Raw genomic sequence first — 14,986 nt, 5'->3', positions numbered from 1 at the left:
ATGGATGGTTTTCCAAAAGAGAAAACACTTGACCTGGGTCTGAAAGGCTGGGTATGATTTAAGGCAGGCACCATTGTTCACTTGTTAGCCCCAGGGCCATGCTACTCCACTTCCTTCAAGGAAACAGAGGGAAGCTGGCAAGTGCCTGCCTGGGGTGTGTGTCCGCCCACCATGTAGAGGCAGTTCTTCAGCTCTGTCAGCCATGGCCAAAGCAGGCAACATTTGATCCACCTTGGACCACTCCTGAGGGGTAGCGTCAGACACCAGGCATCCTTTCAGACACCATTCTTGGAGTCGCTTCCCTCCATCACATAAACCTCCCAGCCAACAGTGAAGGCACTGAACTCCTTCCAGGGGCTGGGCAGGCTGCCTTGGGGATGCTCTTCTTGACCTTAAAATCCACCTGATAGATCTGGTAGGGAGGTAGAAATTGTGATGGTAGGAAAGCCAGCAGTTATCAGGTCAAAGGGTTTCTGATAAAAGAAGTTATTCAACAGAAAGGTAATCAGATTATGGGAGCCTTAAGTGCCAGTTTGGGCTAAATTCTCTGAGTCACTGGCAAATTGTAAGTAGGGGAATGACATAATAAAACCACTGCAAAGCCAGGAGTTTGTGATGGGAAGATAGGAAATCCCTTTCTTTTTTTCCCATATGGGAAAAAAAAATCTAAAGATGTGTGGGGAAGCTCCTTAGAGTGCCAGGACTTTCAGTGTCCCCCAATTTATCATCAGATTCTGTCCAGACCTCGTTCCACACACAGTAGCCTGGAGACACCTCTGGAATAAGGTGTGACAAAAAACAAGGAAATAAATTTATTAATTTCGGAAAATGCCTTTTTTTCCCCAGGCTTCACTCATAGGCATTTTCCTGACAAGTCCCCACTTCAGGTTTCACAAAGAGATGCACCATCCTTTGGAATTCTGAAGAAACTCAAGCTTCAATTGAGCTGAGTCTCAGTGGCATGCATTTTATTACATCGAATGCCATTTTAATGTGCTTGAAACTGGGCAGATAAGGGCAATTGGTACACATGTGTAAACCACTACAAAGAGTTCACCTGAGTGTAGAAGGTGGCCAGTAGCCTAAAAACCCTGTATTTTGGAGGCTGTTACTTCATAATCTCTATTATGAAAGTGGAAAAAATCATGTAATTATCTCTCTAAGATGGTCTTTCCACTGTTCAATAGAACTTTCTGCAGAGATGAAAATATCTTATACCTGGGCTGTGTTAAGGTTTAAGGACAGCACAGGTATGAGATATTTTCATCTCTGCAGAAAGTTCTATTGAACAGTGGATCTAAGACCATCTTGGATGATGCATGTGGCTTGAAATGTGGCAGGTGCAAATAAGGAACTGAATTTCAAATATAGATATATTTTTATTTCAGTTAACTTGAATTTAAATAGCCACAGGTGGCTCTTGGGTATCATAATGAATAGGGCAGTTACAGAGCATCATTAAAGTTCCCGTTCTTCTCAAGTCCCAAAGAGGTGCTTTCAGGTAATTTCTTAGCACCTATAATCACAGTGGGGCAGATTAAATTACTTGTACCTTTCCATTTCTGTGCTTTGGAATTATAGGCTGTTTCTTTGTCCTGGAAACCTGATAGTCTAATGTTGTGGAAATACTCCTTAGTAGTGCACTGTAATTATAATACTTTATTGTAGGAGGATGCAGCCAGGCCCTTTTTTGTTTATCATCTGTGTTTTTAGTTTTAATCTTAAAAGGATTATAAAAATAGTACTGTCTTGTGGGAGAAAAATATGCTTAAAGTCTATGAGCATGGAGTGGTAGGGATTATAAGCCATTAAACTTCTGGAAATTCTGGGGAAAGGGAAGTTAAAGCAGCAGGTAGAAGGCTCCTAGGACAAAACTTGCCCTGAAGGGATGCTTTTAGTTGGGTTCGGTATTTATGAGAAGAACCCTGCAAAAGTGGTTTCCCTGAAGGCATTTGGATTTTCCCCTGTGAATAAATTTCACCCACCTTGGTCACCTCTGTGCCATATTCTCCTAGAAACTCACCTTTATTTGGCATGCTGTCACTTAAACCCTCCAAAAAAAAAAAAAAAAACCTTTGAAAAAGCCAGTTTTTTTTGTTTTTTTTTTTTGTTTTTTTTCCTGAAGTGTTAATTTCCTTTCTTTAGGCTTCTGTGGGCTTTGACTGGAAACTTAATCTGTGTGCCTGGGCTCTGCATTAGGTTTCAGTCATTGAAATGGGGCTTAATAAGAATTATTTGATACCTTAGGAGTCAGATGAGCCTTACTTTTATCTTAGGCTGAGGGATTTGCATTTTGAGAGGTTGTGCCAGCTGACTTGAGCCTTTACAGGTTTCAGCTTGTTGCAAAACTAGTTGGGTCCATTTCTCTCACTTCTGAGACCTTTTGCTTCTGCCACTCATAGCTAACGTGTTTTCCATGGAACACTACTCCTTGTCCCTAATTGTGTTCTCTTCCTACCTCAGCGGTGACACTACAGACAGCCGATCATTTAATACTAGACACATTCCTTAAGAAGTTGGGATAGAACTTTAATTACACAAGGCATCCAAGCCAGCAGTGAGGGCCCTTTCCAGTGCGATTACTTTTCAAGCTCTGCCCTGCTTCTTCTTCCAGTTCCCTCTGGGCCTTCGTTTTCAGATCTCCTTAGAAGCTGAGGATCGCAGGTCCTTTTGAATTTCTTTAGATCAGTGTTGTCCTGTAGGACTTTCTGCAATGATGAAAGTACCCTGTCTATTCCTGGCCACATGTGGCTATTAAGCACTTGAAAATGCTAGTCTGACTTGGAACTGAATACGTGATTTCATTTAACTTTAGTTAATTTAAATTTATAAATCCATGTGTCCATGGCTACTGTGCAACTCTAGATTATGCCCTTGACTTTAGAACAGTGTGTCTTGGGAGAGTTCTCTTGGCTCTGGCCCTTCACTTTCATGAACCAGCTCCTCCCAGAGGGGAAAGAAGAACTCTCTTTGACTTCAAAACTGACTTCCTTTTATTGCTAATTTAGACAGGCTAAGCCTTGAGCTCAAAACTCTTCACCAACTGTTTATACCCTCCATACCTGGCTTCAACATGCCGTTTGTTCTCTGTGACTATATCCTTATTCCTTATCCAGCAACAGCAAATATGCATTAATTTTCTATAGATAAGAAGGTTTCCTTTGGAACTCAAGAATGAGGTATGAAACTTGGCTTCAAAGGACTTAGGGAAAGGAGAGCTATTAGCAAGTGTTTATGGAGTACCAACCACCGTGTGCCTGCCAATGTTTGAGATCTGGGGAATACAGAGTGAATTAAAGTCCATGTGTACAAGCTAATAAACAAGATTCTATCAATATGTCAGCAGATAAGTACAGCGCGAGGGTCTGAGAATAATGGTAGATGCTTGTAATTTTAGAAACGGTTGTCAAGAATGGCATCTTTGGTAAAGTGATATTTGAGCAGTAATTGGTATGAAATCTGGATGAAGAAGGCAGATCTCTGGGTTAAGCGCATTCTAGTCGGAGGGAACAGCAAGTACAGTGTCCTAAAAACAGACCGTGCTTGTCATTTCCTCCCCTCCTCCCCCATGGTTTCTCATTTTTTGCTTCTCTTTCTAAGAGTTACATTTATAGGCATACATTTTGACACTGGACATCACAAGAAATTGAGCCAGTTCACACCTCCACTGGTGCTGGTAAAAAGATTATACTAAGATGGATAAAAGACTATGAAACATAGTCAAAATGCCCTTCTCAGTCACCTCTGGCATAGGATTTTATACATCTGGGTTCTCACCCCAGATTGAGATAGGTTTAATAGATAAGATTCAGTGTGCGGCAAATTTAAGGTGCCAAAGTTAGGTACATGCTAGAACTTTCATAAAGAGTTGTCTTAAGAAATAGAAAACGTTGTAATTTGACTTCCTAGCCAAAGATCATTCAAAACATTTCAAAGTTTAGATTGCTTATTCCACTCTGATCTCTAGTACTAAATGTTATTTCAGCACACAAATGTGGTCATTCCCATGGATGGAAAGAGCCAGCTGTGTTCCAGAACTATGTTGCAAGATTGCACCTTGAAGACTCTGTGCTTGGTTCTCATTTTCCATCTTAAAATCACTGCTGGAATCTATCTTGACTTTTCCACAGCCCATTGACAATTATGTAAATATTGTCCTTTTTTCTCACCAACTACTATGGCTGATGTCTCCCTTCCAAAATTTGTGTTGAAACTTAATCCCCATTGTGGTGGTATTAAGAGATGGAGATTTGGGGGAAGTGATTAAGTCACGAGGGGATTAGCCCTACGTAAAAGGGCTGGAGGTAACCAGCCTGGGTCCTTTTGCCCTTCCATTTTCTGCCATATGATGTCACAATACTGATCCTCTCTAGAGAACACAGCGACAAGGTGCCATCTTGGAAGCAGGAAAGGGAGCTTTCATCAGACATCAGACCTGCCAGTGCCTTGAATTTGGACTTGTCAGCCTCTAGAACTGTGAAAAATTTCTGTCCTTTACAAATTACTCAGTCGCACATATTTCATTTTGGCAGCCAAACAGACTAAGTTACCAACCTTAGTGGGATTGGTAGGACTTGGAAGGGAGTAGACTTTTTTTTTTTTTTAATACAGAGTCTTCCTCTGTCGCCAGGCTGGGGTGTAGTGGCACAATCTCAGCTGTCTGCAACCTCTGTCTCCTGAGTTCAAGCGATTCTCCTGCCTCAGTCTCCTGAGTAGCTGGGACTACAGGCACGCACCATCACGTCCTGGCTAGTTTTTGTATTTTTAGTAGAGACGGGGTTTCATCATGTTGGCCAGGATGGTCTTGATCTCTTGACTTCGTGATTCGCCCACCTCAGCCTCCCAAAGTGCTGGCATTACAGGCGTGAGCCACCACGCCGGGCCGGGAATAGATACTTTACTCACCAGGAGGGTAGCATCATAAAAGTTGCAGCTACTCACCACAAGAGAGCCCTTTATGCTGTTTACTGCAAATAGCATCAAGGTCATGACAGCAATGAGTAATGCCCAGGAAAGGCAAAGATCAACCTTACACTTTTTCATCTAACTGCACTGTGAGAAAACAAGCAAAATTGCCCAGTTTAAGGGCAGATTCTCAGATTTTGTTTCAAATTTCCTGCCCTTTGTTGCCTTAACAATATTTGAAACTTCTTTCTTTTTTTTTTTTACTTCCTCTGCTTGAAAAACATGAAGGGGGAAGTTTCAAAGTGTTTGGTGTTATCTTAGAAACCAAAGTGAATCTGAATGTGTCTTTCTGTCCTTTTTGTGTCATTTTTCAAAATGAAAGAGACCTGTAAGTTCATCATGTCCAACCCATTTGTTTGACTGGTTGGAGAACAGGCACAGTGAGTGGTTGGGTAGTCACCTTTGAACTCAAAGTCAGCTCATGGTCGGTTCAGAGCCTTCTCCACTGCAGCCTGCTGCCATTCCCAGCATGGTGAATTCTCCTCCAGTAGAAGTCATATAGCAATGTTTTATAATTAACTCTTATGTGAGCAAATGAGCTCAAGCAGAGAAGATTAAGGAATATTGCTTTCCATATATCTGGATGGCCCAGAACACTTTTTAACTAGGTATTTAAAAATCTAATACAATTGTTGTTGCCCATATTCTTCTGTAATTCTTTCATCAGCTGTGAATGAAAGTACACCAATTTTATTTCCTTGAAAAATAAGCCAAACGTAATTTTATTTCAGTATTTTAGAATTCCACAGTCTTAAGGTACATCATTGCCTTCCCGTCTCTGCATGTCAAACTTCCTAATTTTATTAGCATATTGCGAAATAACACACTAAGTGTCTCAAAGCCAAGGTAGATCAGCTCTCTCCTGATAAATGTGCAGGAGTCAGCAGAGAATTTGGAAATTGAACTGGATTTTCAAGTTACTGCCTATTTGCCAGACCTATGCTGGTTATGAATGATATTTCAAAACCAGATTATTTGGTTTTAGATCCTAAACACTCTTGGCAACTTTATTGTAACAATGATTGATTCCATTATATATTTGAAAGCGTGAGGGCACAGTAGTAACAAAAAAATTGTTATATTTCAATTTGTCTATTCATTCAAATTTCCTGAAAGGTTTTTTAGAAGTCATCAAACTGCTAAGTTTGATGAGTAGGAATCAACTTATCAAACGCATACTTATCTTGTCATTTCTTTCCTGCAATTTTCTTCGGTGTGAGAGAGCATTGCGTGGAATGTTACCTTTCTAACAAGTGAATGCTTGTGTGGCATTTTTTACCGTCTAGAGGATTTTCACATGTACTTCAAGCATGTTTGCTCTTCATCATGACCCTACAAGGTGCCATTTTATAAATCAGGAAATGGAGGTTTCAAGAAGTTAAGTGGCCCACAGCTAATACATGTAAGAGCCTGAACTCACACTCAGTTCAGGCTTAAAACTCTTTTACCTTAAAACTCTTGGGCTTCACCAAGCTGACCTTATTATATACGTCTCCTAAAATAAGTGAAGTAATTACAAAGAACCAAAGCTCTTGTCTAAGAAACTTACTGCTTACCCACCCCTTGTATACCCTCTTTAACTCCTAGTAGCCAACCCATGTCTTTGCTTTGTACTGGAATGTGTGTAAAGTTCTACTCTTGAACTTACTGATGGAATATCTATTTCATTGTGGAGGATCAGGAAGGATGTGGGCTTGTGTGTCACCACTGGCTTTGTCTTTTATTCGCTTTCTCTCATTGACCTGTGATAAGTTATTTCATCTCTTTGACCCTTAATTTCTCCATCTATAAAATGTTAATGACAAAATTGCATGGTGGTTGTGATAAGTAAATGAAATAATCACCACAGTACTTAGTACTGGACTAAGCATTTGGTCTGCATTCAATGAGTTGTGATCACGGTAATAATAATATTATTATCACATAGATCTGATTTCTAAAGTAGATAGCCTCTGGCCTTGAACTGAAATGTGATTATCCACATTAGAGAATTAAATACATGTTAAAAATATTCATATTAGAGAGTTAAATCATGACTTTTCGCATTCTGGTTGAACCCTAATATTAGAAGAGAGAATTGAATGGGCAGGTGAAATAATCACTAATTGTAAAAATTCAGGTGGCCACAGGGGCCTGGCAGGGGAGTAGGTGACATGAAGGAGTGACAGGGAGGAGGCAAATTTGAGGACACAGACACTTTCTCAAGAGGAGCGTCACAGCTCACAGCCAGCTGACTGTTGTCATGGGATGATGTGGACCCACTGTTGCCAAGTCTCCTTTATTTCTTTAAGTGGAATTAGAAAACCAGCTTTGCATGTGGAATCTCCGAATTTTAAAACTTGGTTTATAAAAAGAGAAGAGTTCATGCCAAACAGAACACATCTGTGCTCTGTATCCAGCTCTTGTACCCACTGTAGCAATTTCTGCTTTAGCTTCTCAGCCTGTGCCCAAGTTATTTGGTTGTTAGAAACCAAGCGCCTTGGACCTCATTATAGTACCTTTTAAAGGGATGCCTTTCCCAAATATGGTAGTACTCTGGCCCTTTTCCAGAGAAAATATGGAAATCATCTGTTTTGACCAATATTTTCACATGTTTAATAAAACTGTAATTGAAAAACCTTTCAGGTACCAGGCATGCACAAGAACCCCGCGGCATATTTTGAAAAAATGGAGCAAAAGCCTCCACAGAGAAATTTATCAGTGAAAATTCTGCTCTCACAGGAAATTGATACTTGGACCAAATTCCATGCTTAGTTGAGGCAAATGGCTCATTTCAGGGGCTGATTTTTCTGATTCTCTAATAGTCACTACCTTTTAAAAATCTGTTCTTACCAGATTTTGTGTTAGTTTCTGCATTTTCCATTAAGCTGCCTCAGCACTTTGAGATAAAGAATTGTTTAAATCCTAAATGAATAACTTAATTAAAAAGCACATCTTCATTTAGACCTTTCTTATTTCCAAAGCTCTTTTGATGAAAATCATTTCATGCATTTTAAAAAATTCCTTAGAAGAACTTGAAGATCTTGAGGAAAGGACCATGTCTTATCCTGTCCTCCCTTCCCTCAAGGGTTTAAATATGAGGGCTCTCAGAGAGCAGCCCATTTTCGTTTATATGGACTAATTTTGCTGGTAAGTAACAAATTATTTTAGTTGAATTGGAATGTTATAAAACTCCATCAGTCATTTATCATTATCTTGCCTCTATCAGACTGTGCTATTTACCAATGTTGTTTTGACTGTCACCAAGAGAGTTAATCGTCTTTTATTTTTAATAATAAATTATTTCCTTGTTGCTACAGCCCACCAAGTCCTGTCAACTGAGGGAGAATTGTTTTCTCAGTTGCTATCACTTTAGGTAAAGTACCAATTTTAAAGCACTTCTCCGCAGAGGCATAAAGTTATTGTTTTGACAGTTCATGAAATAGTGCTCCATTCTACTCTTTAACTTGATCTGATATACCATTTACATTTATATGGCTTAACATTTTCAACTGGCTTCCTCTTTTTCTCAGCCCCAAACCCTACATTCTGGTTTTTGACTCATCTCATAGTCCCTCCGGTCAGTCTTTGCCAGGTAAATGCACTGTTAAAGTGAGCTTTATCAATGAAAAACTGAAGAATTTCATGTATTGATGACAGTATTTACTATAAACAGCTTGCTTCTCCCCAGCTTTCAGAAATGTATTTTGTTCACATGAGTCCTATTAGAGCTGAAAGAGCATGATTGAGAAAGCTCCAATTGTTTCAGCTTTTTGAATATGCCACAAGTGCTAGAATTCTGAAATACTGCCTTTGGCAATGATGTGTAGATAGTTCCACCTGCAAGAGTCATTTTAAATGTTTAGGTTTTGTCTCCTGTTATGTGGCCTGTATCTCAGACAGGTCCCCTGCCACTAAAAACAAAAACAAAAACAAACAGAAAAAAGGAAAAATCAATGAAAATTCAGCAAGTGTTGGGGGGACTCAAATTGTACTTCATTCTTCAACGATACAAGAAAGCAAGAAAACTGAGTTTGCCTTTTTAGGATTTATTTGGAGTCATTGGGGTTAGTAAGTGTTAAATAAATAGGAAAGGATGCAATTGAAATTCCAGCTCAGTTATTTTATGTTTGTCACTGGAGAAAGCCAATTATTTTTCCGTTGAGCTACAGCTTGTTTCATTCTGTAGAAGACTAAAAAACTTCCTTGTAAATTACATTTTAAAAAATTTGAGTTTAAAGGTACAGCCAAGATTTTGATTTAAAGTACCTCATTGCATGAATTCCTTGGAGACACAAGTAATCATTCCTTAATCCCTTAATTTAATTGTTTGGTAAATACAAATTTATGTTTATGCAGTTTTCTTAAAGCAGTCATAGCAAACTACTAAATTACTGAGCCAAAATGCTAGTGAAACTCAAACCTACGAAGCTAAATTCCCTCAACTGAACAAGTCCAAACGGGGAAATCACACATATAAATGCATAAAAACACACGCTCACACACACACTTCCTGTATCAGTTCTGTCTCCATTTGTGACCTCATGTTTGCATTTAAAGGCAAGTAAACTGATTCACATGAGGTAGCAGTTGTTAATTTTGCCTCTCAAACTAGAATATAAGCCACAGGAGGGTAGGGACCAACCTGGTATTTGTTTCTGATCTCTTGTTGTGTGGACAGTATCCCAGACATTTGATTTCCTTAATTGTTGGCCAGATGGTAGGTAATTTCAGTATTAAAAAAAAAAAAAAAAAAAAAAAAAACCTATATATGTATATGTGTGTGTGTGTATGTATATATATTTTCTTGCTAGGTTTTTTACTAGAATTATTTCCTACTCTTTCAAGAGATTTTTAGAGTATTGATTATGTCATTCATGAAAGGTTTTAAAAACATTATTAGTATTACAAACACGTGTGCATGAAAAGGAAAATTGATGCTTTTGAGCTTATCTATTTTCTGCCCACATGGTGGTCTCCCTATTAGGTATGGTTTCTCCACTTCTGATCCTGCTGCCCAGAGGCTATGTGGGGCTGTCACTTGAATGAAAGCTGCGTGCATCTGCCATGACAGAATCTGCCTTGCATTTACTTATTTATAATGAAAACATTTTTTTAAGTACAGAAAAATAATAGAAAATTCAAAAATGACAGAAGGGTATGAAATAAAAAGGTGCATCTCAACCTCAGTTTTCTACCCATTTATTTTCCTTTTACAGGGCCAAATAATGTTTGATTCTCATGTTCTTGCATCTACTCCCAGAGACAGTCTACATATATAAGCATGCATGTGTGCGTGCACGTGTGTGTGTGTGTGTATTGTCTTTAAAAAGCAGTAACAACAAAGCAGAAATGGTGGTGTATCAGCCAGGGTTCCAGTTGCAAACAGATGGCACCCTCAAATTAGGAAGATCTGAGGAGAGTTTAGTAAAAGAAGAACTTACAAAGGTATGGACAGAGTCAAGGGAAACCACCACAAAAGGGGAGAAAGCATAGTGCAGAAACTTGGGACTAGTAATTGCTATGTTGACTTGCTGGGCACAAAGGGGCAAGGAGAGGGAAGAAGTAAATCTTGGAAATGTCTTGAGAGACAACCTGTGACCTCCAAGTGAAGGACTCAGCCAGCTGGAAAAAATTCCACAGAATTTTTCACAGAGAGGGAGCCAGAGCACAAATACCCTAAATGTGCTCCTCATTGCTTCCCTTGTATACCGCTGGGTCTACCCATTGGCCAAACTTAATAGAAGCTTGAGGACAAGAGAGCTGGTTGATGTAGTCCATAAAGATGAGCCTCCTGGGGCAGAGAGTCCAGCGACCAAGGGTGAAGAACTAAGGGCAATAGAAGACACCCAGCCCAAGTAACTCTATACATTAGTCTCTACCTTGCTTTTCTTCTTGAATGTTATAGCCTGGGCTTCAACGCTTATAAAGATAGCCACATGGAGCTGTCCCCTGCTTTTTAGTCATTGCATTGTATTCCTTGTTTGGATTTGTCTAATTTATTTTACTACTCTTCTCTTGATGAACGGTTAAAAAAAAAAAAAAAAAAACCTGTTTGTCCTTACAAACAACACTGCAGTGAATTTATCAATGAATATCATAAATTTTTAGAAGTGAAAGTGCTAGGCAAAAGGTTATTTGCGTTTGCAGTGCTGACTGATATCAATAACACATACTCCTGAGATGTTATACCAGTTTACATCCCAGCATTATGAGAAAGTTTGTTTCCCCATACTTTGCCCAGCTCACTGTGCTATCTGACTTACTGATCTGTTTCAATATGCGTTATGTGAAATATGGTATGCATTTCTCTTGTTAGCAATGAGGTTGACATGCTTCACTTTTAGAGCTTATTCTCTAGTGGCATGGTCAGGAAGTAATATTTAAAGTAACATTTTTTTGTAACACAATGTAGAGAACTTACATGATATGTTATATGTTTCCAATAAGCATTAATAATGATTTTAAATGGCATTAATTCTTCTGGCACTTATTGAGTACTTACTATTTAAAAGCAAGAATTGTAAGGCATTGTCATTTCACAGAGATTTTACAGTATTAATTACATCATCCCTGAAAGGTTTTAAAGTATTATTACAACAAAAATATTTGCATAAGAAGGTGAATCGATGCCTTCAGGTCACTTGTCTCTGTTTTCTTCCTGCACACACTATAGTCTCCCTGTTAGCTAAATGATGGTTTCTCTGGTATTGGTACCCCAGAGACCATGTGGATTGTCACTTGAAGGAAAGCCCCACACTTCTCTTTTCTCAAGGTGTAATTAGATAAAGCGTTAGGGTTCAAACACATTTTTAAAAACTAAAAAGAAGGTATTGTATTAGAAGTTCCAATTACAGTGTGCAATAGATTTTCAGCAAAAAGAAATATTTCTAAAATGTTCCTATCTTTGGCTCAATCACAAGGTGTTTGGGTGGTTGGTTGGTTGTAGTAATTGGCCAAGGTATCTGATTGGCCAGGGGATGTCTTTCTTTCCTGAAGAATTATACAGGGAATCCTCCCAGATTGCTCGACTTGCTTCTTTGTTCTGGGTGGGAGGAAGTGTGTGACTAGCCAATAGCCTTGTCCCACCTTGTCTCAAGGGTCAGAGCTGCTTTTGCCAGCATCACAGGCCACAGCGGGTTTCTGCCAGATGGCTGCCTCAGTATCTGACTCGGAAATGCTGCAGGCAATTAAAAACCTCCTTTCAGAGAACACGTCTTTCAATTCTGGGCCCGTATGGTGATCAGGGCCTCTGGGTTTGCAATCATTTAAGAGGTCAGGCCCAAGAGAAAAGCATATGGAAAGAACTGGAAGATGAGAAATGCCTGTAAAAAGGTGAAGAATAGGTATTTAATTTCACTAACTCCAAAATGAGCGGAGAAGGGGAAACAATTATTAAAAACTGGGTTCTGCACAGCCTTCCCATTCAAATGCGATATCACCCAGGGAGCAGCTCCCTTCCTATCCGTAAGGTCAGTTTTGTGTGTACTTGACTAGGTCCTGATACCCACTAATCTCATTGTTGCTGTGAAGGTATGTTGTAGATGTGATTAACAGCTACAATCATTTGACTTTAAGTAAAAGAAATTACTCTCTATAATGTGAGTGGGCTTCATCCAATCAATTGAACAGCCTTAAGAGCAAAAGCTGAGGGTTCCCAGAGAAAAAATACTGCCTCAAAACTGCAGCATTGAGTTTTGCCTGAGTTCCCAGGCTGCCAGTCTGCCCTATAAATTTCAGACTTGCCAGCCCACACAATACCACTATGCTACACCTGCAGGTTAAAAATATTCCCAAAGTACTTGTGTATTAATATTTAAGAAGCAGTACTCTAAAACAATAAATTCTATTCACCAGTTTCCATGGATTATTCTTTGAGATGTTACATTTAATTGTGTCAATTTCAGTGGTCTTACAATGAATATATAACACTAAGCAAGACATCCACAGGTGTTTGTAGAACAAATAAATTTCTGAGTTTCCCCCCACAAAAATCATTCCAGAAAACAACAGTAGGTAGATACATGAATTCAATGATACACAAATGCATGGATTCAATGATACGTGAATGCTTTTCTGACAAGTGTTTATGATTATTGTTAAACTTTGAGATTTTACCTAATGGTTCAGCTAATAATAGACACTATTTCAAAGATTTGGACTAAGGTCATATTCAGAATTTTTAATATTTATCTGAAATAAGTCTAATCCTATTAGGCTGCTCATCTGACTCTCAAAGATGATAGTACAGTTCCAGAAATAGACACAGCTAAGCAGGCAATTCATATTCTCAAGACCTGGAACCTCTGTCTGTAGGCAGTGAGTGTGGGGAAAATGTGAGATAAAATGGGGAAGGTGGTATGACCTAGAGTGAAGGTTTTGATATTACTCATGGGCTTATTTGAAGAGAAGTGAAATATTATGGGCCATGTGATACTGTCATATGCTGATAGGTGCTAGGCATGTTCACTTCCTTTAGTGGATGGCTTTCTAGGTGACAGATATTCTTATTGGAACTTCTTTCTGGAGAACTTTATGAATAACGAATTTGCCTGTTGGGGTAGAAAATTCTCCAAAGATGGTTAGCTGCTCACGGAGAGTCTATAGGAATGAATCCAAGTACCATCATCTCTCGGTACCCATGGGGGATTGGTTCCAGGACTCCTCGAGGAGACCAAAATATACAGATGTTTAACTCCCTTATATAAAATTGTGTAATATTTACATATAACCTATGCACATCCTCCCATATCCGTTAAATCATCTCTAGATTACTTATACCTAATACAATGTAAATTCTGTGTAAATAGTTATTATACTGTGTTGTTTAGGGAATAGTGACAAGAAAAAAAGTCTGTACATATTCAGTACAGCTATAGCCATCTATTTTTATAAAAAAATATTTTCCATCCACGGTTGCTTGAAACCACAGATGTGGAACCCACAGATACAGAAAGCTGACTATATACTGCCTTCATATGAGAATATCTTAACTAAAGAGACTTAGACTAATTTAACAACCTGGATTAAAAGTAATGTTGAAGTTGGATTAGGGTTTGCTATAGGGTTAATTAGGTGGGTTTTGTATTGTTGTTTAGAGGAGTACCTTTATTTCTAACTATGCACGTGTATATACTTAGTCTCCTTCCCATGCCTTTGGCTTTGTAAACATTATGTATTAAACATAAGGAGATGTTTGATATGTGAGATCATGACTGGTAACATCTTTTCCTGTGGTTTGGAGTGCACAGATGCAATGTCCCATGCAACAAATGACTGTTCCCCTCCCCTCCCACTGGCCCTCATCCCACGCTGACCAGCAGTATACTACTAAGCATGTTATTAGTGACTCTTGAGGATTCTGGGGTTGACTTGGGATGCCTTAACTGGATCCTATGGGCCTGAGAGAATCTGCGGACCTTCTCAGATGACCTGCAAATTTTGTATTTGTTTATCTTCCCCCACTCCAAAATGTGTTCATAAGGCTTTTATCAAACTTAGGTGACCCCAGCAAAGGTTTAGAGTAGCTTTGCCCTCCGAACTTAACTACCTATCCCACAAGTACCGATGGTGTGCATAAAAGGACCTGAGGGCCTATGTCACATAGAGGAAAAGAATACTGGTTTAAAACAAAGGTTGGAATGTATGTGACCTCAAGGGCTGCCCGGAATTGTAAGCTGGGGAGTCTCCTAGGGTTAACTAATAGGGAGTCGCTGGCTGGTGGTGAACATGTCCTGCATACAGGCTTTTGGAAAAAAACTCTGGTTAAGCTGAAGCAGTGGTAGCTTTTGGTAGCTTCTGCTGTAACAAGGAAAAAAAGGTGGCATCCCTGGCTGGATTCTTGTGAAATGATATGCTGTATCTTAGGCAACTTTCCTTGTATACGGTAGGTGCTCAGCATGTGCAAATTCTTATTGTGCACTGCCCCTCCCCGCATATGCCTGTGTCTGTATGCAGTACAGTTGCTTGCTTGGCTTTTCTTCAAAATTCAATGGAGAGGCTTTCTCTTGGTGGGTCTACCCGTAAAGTAACACGTATTGTA

The 14,986-nt window shown here is 39.2% G+C and overlaps 1 protein-coding gene across 2 annotated transcripts in view; it reads left to right on the top strand.

Annotated features, from left to right (window-relative positions):
* The window catches only part of TGFBR2 (transforming growth factor beta receptor 2), an 86,664-nt gene that overhangs the window by 19,414 nt on the left and 52,264 nt on the right, over window positions 1–14,986 (top strand). The gene's annotated exons all lie outside the window — the stretch shown is intronic.

This window comes from Rhinopithecus roxellana, chromosome 1 (genome assembly GCF_007565055.1).
Source record: "Rhinopithecus roxellana isolate Shanxi Qingling chromosome 1, ASM756505v1, whole genome shotgun sequence".
NCBI lineage: Eukaryota > Metazoa > Chordata > Mammalia > Primates > Cercopithecidae > Rhinopithecus > Rhinopithecus roxellana.
The sequence above is the reverse complement of the archived record's forward strand: the minus strand, read 5'-3'. Positions and strand labels throughout refer to the sequence as shown.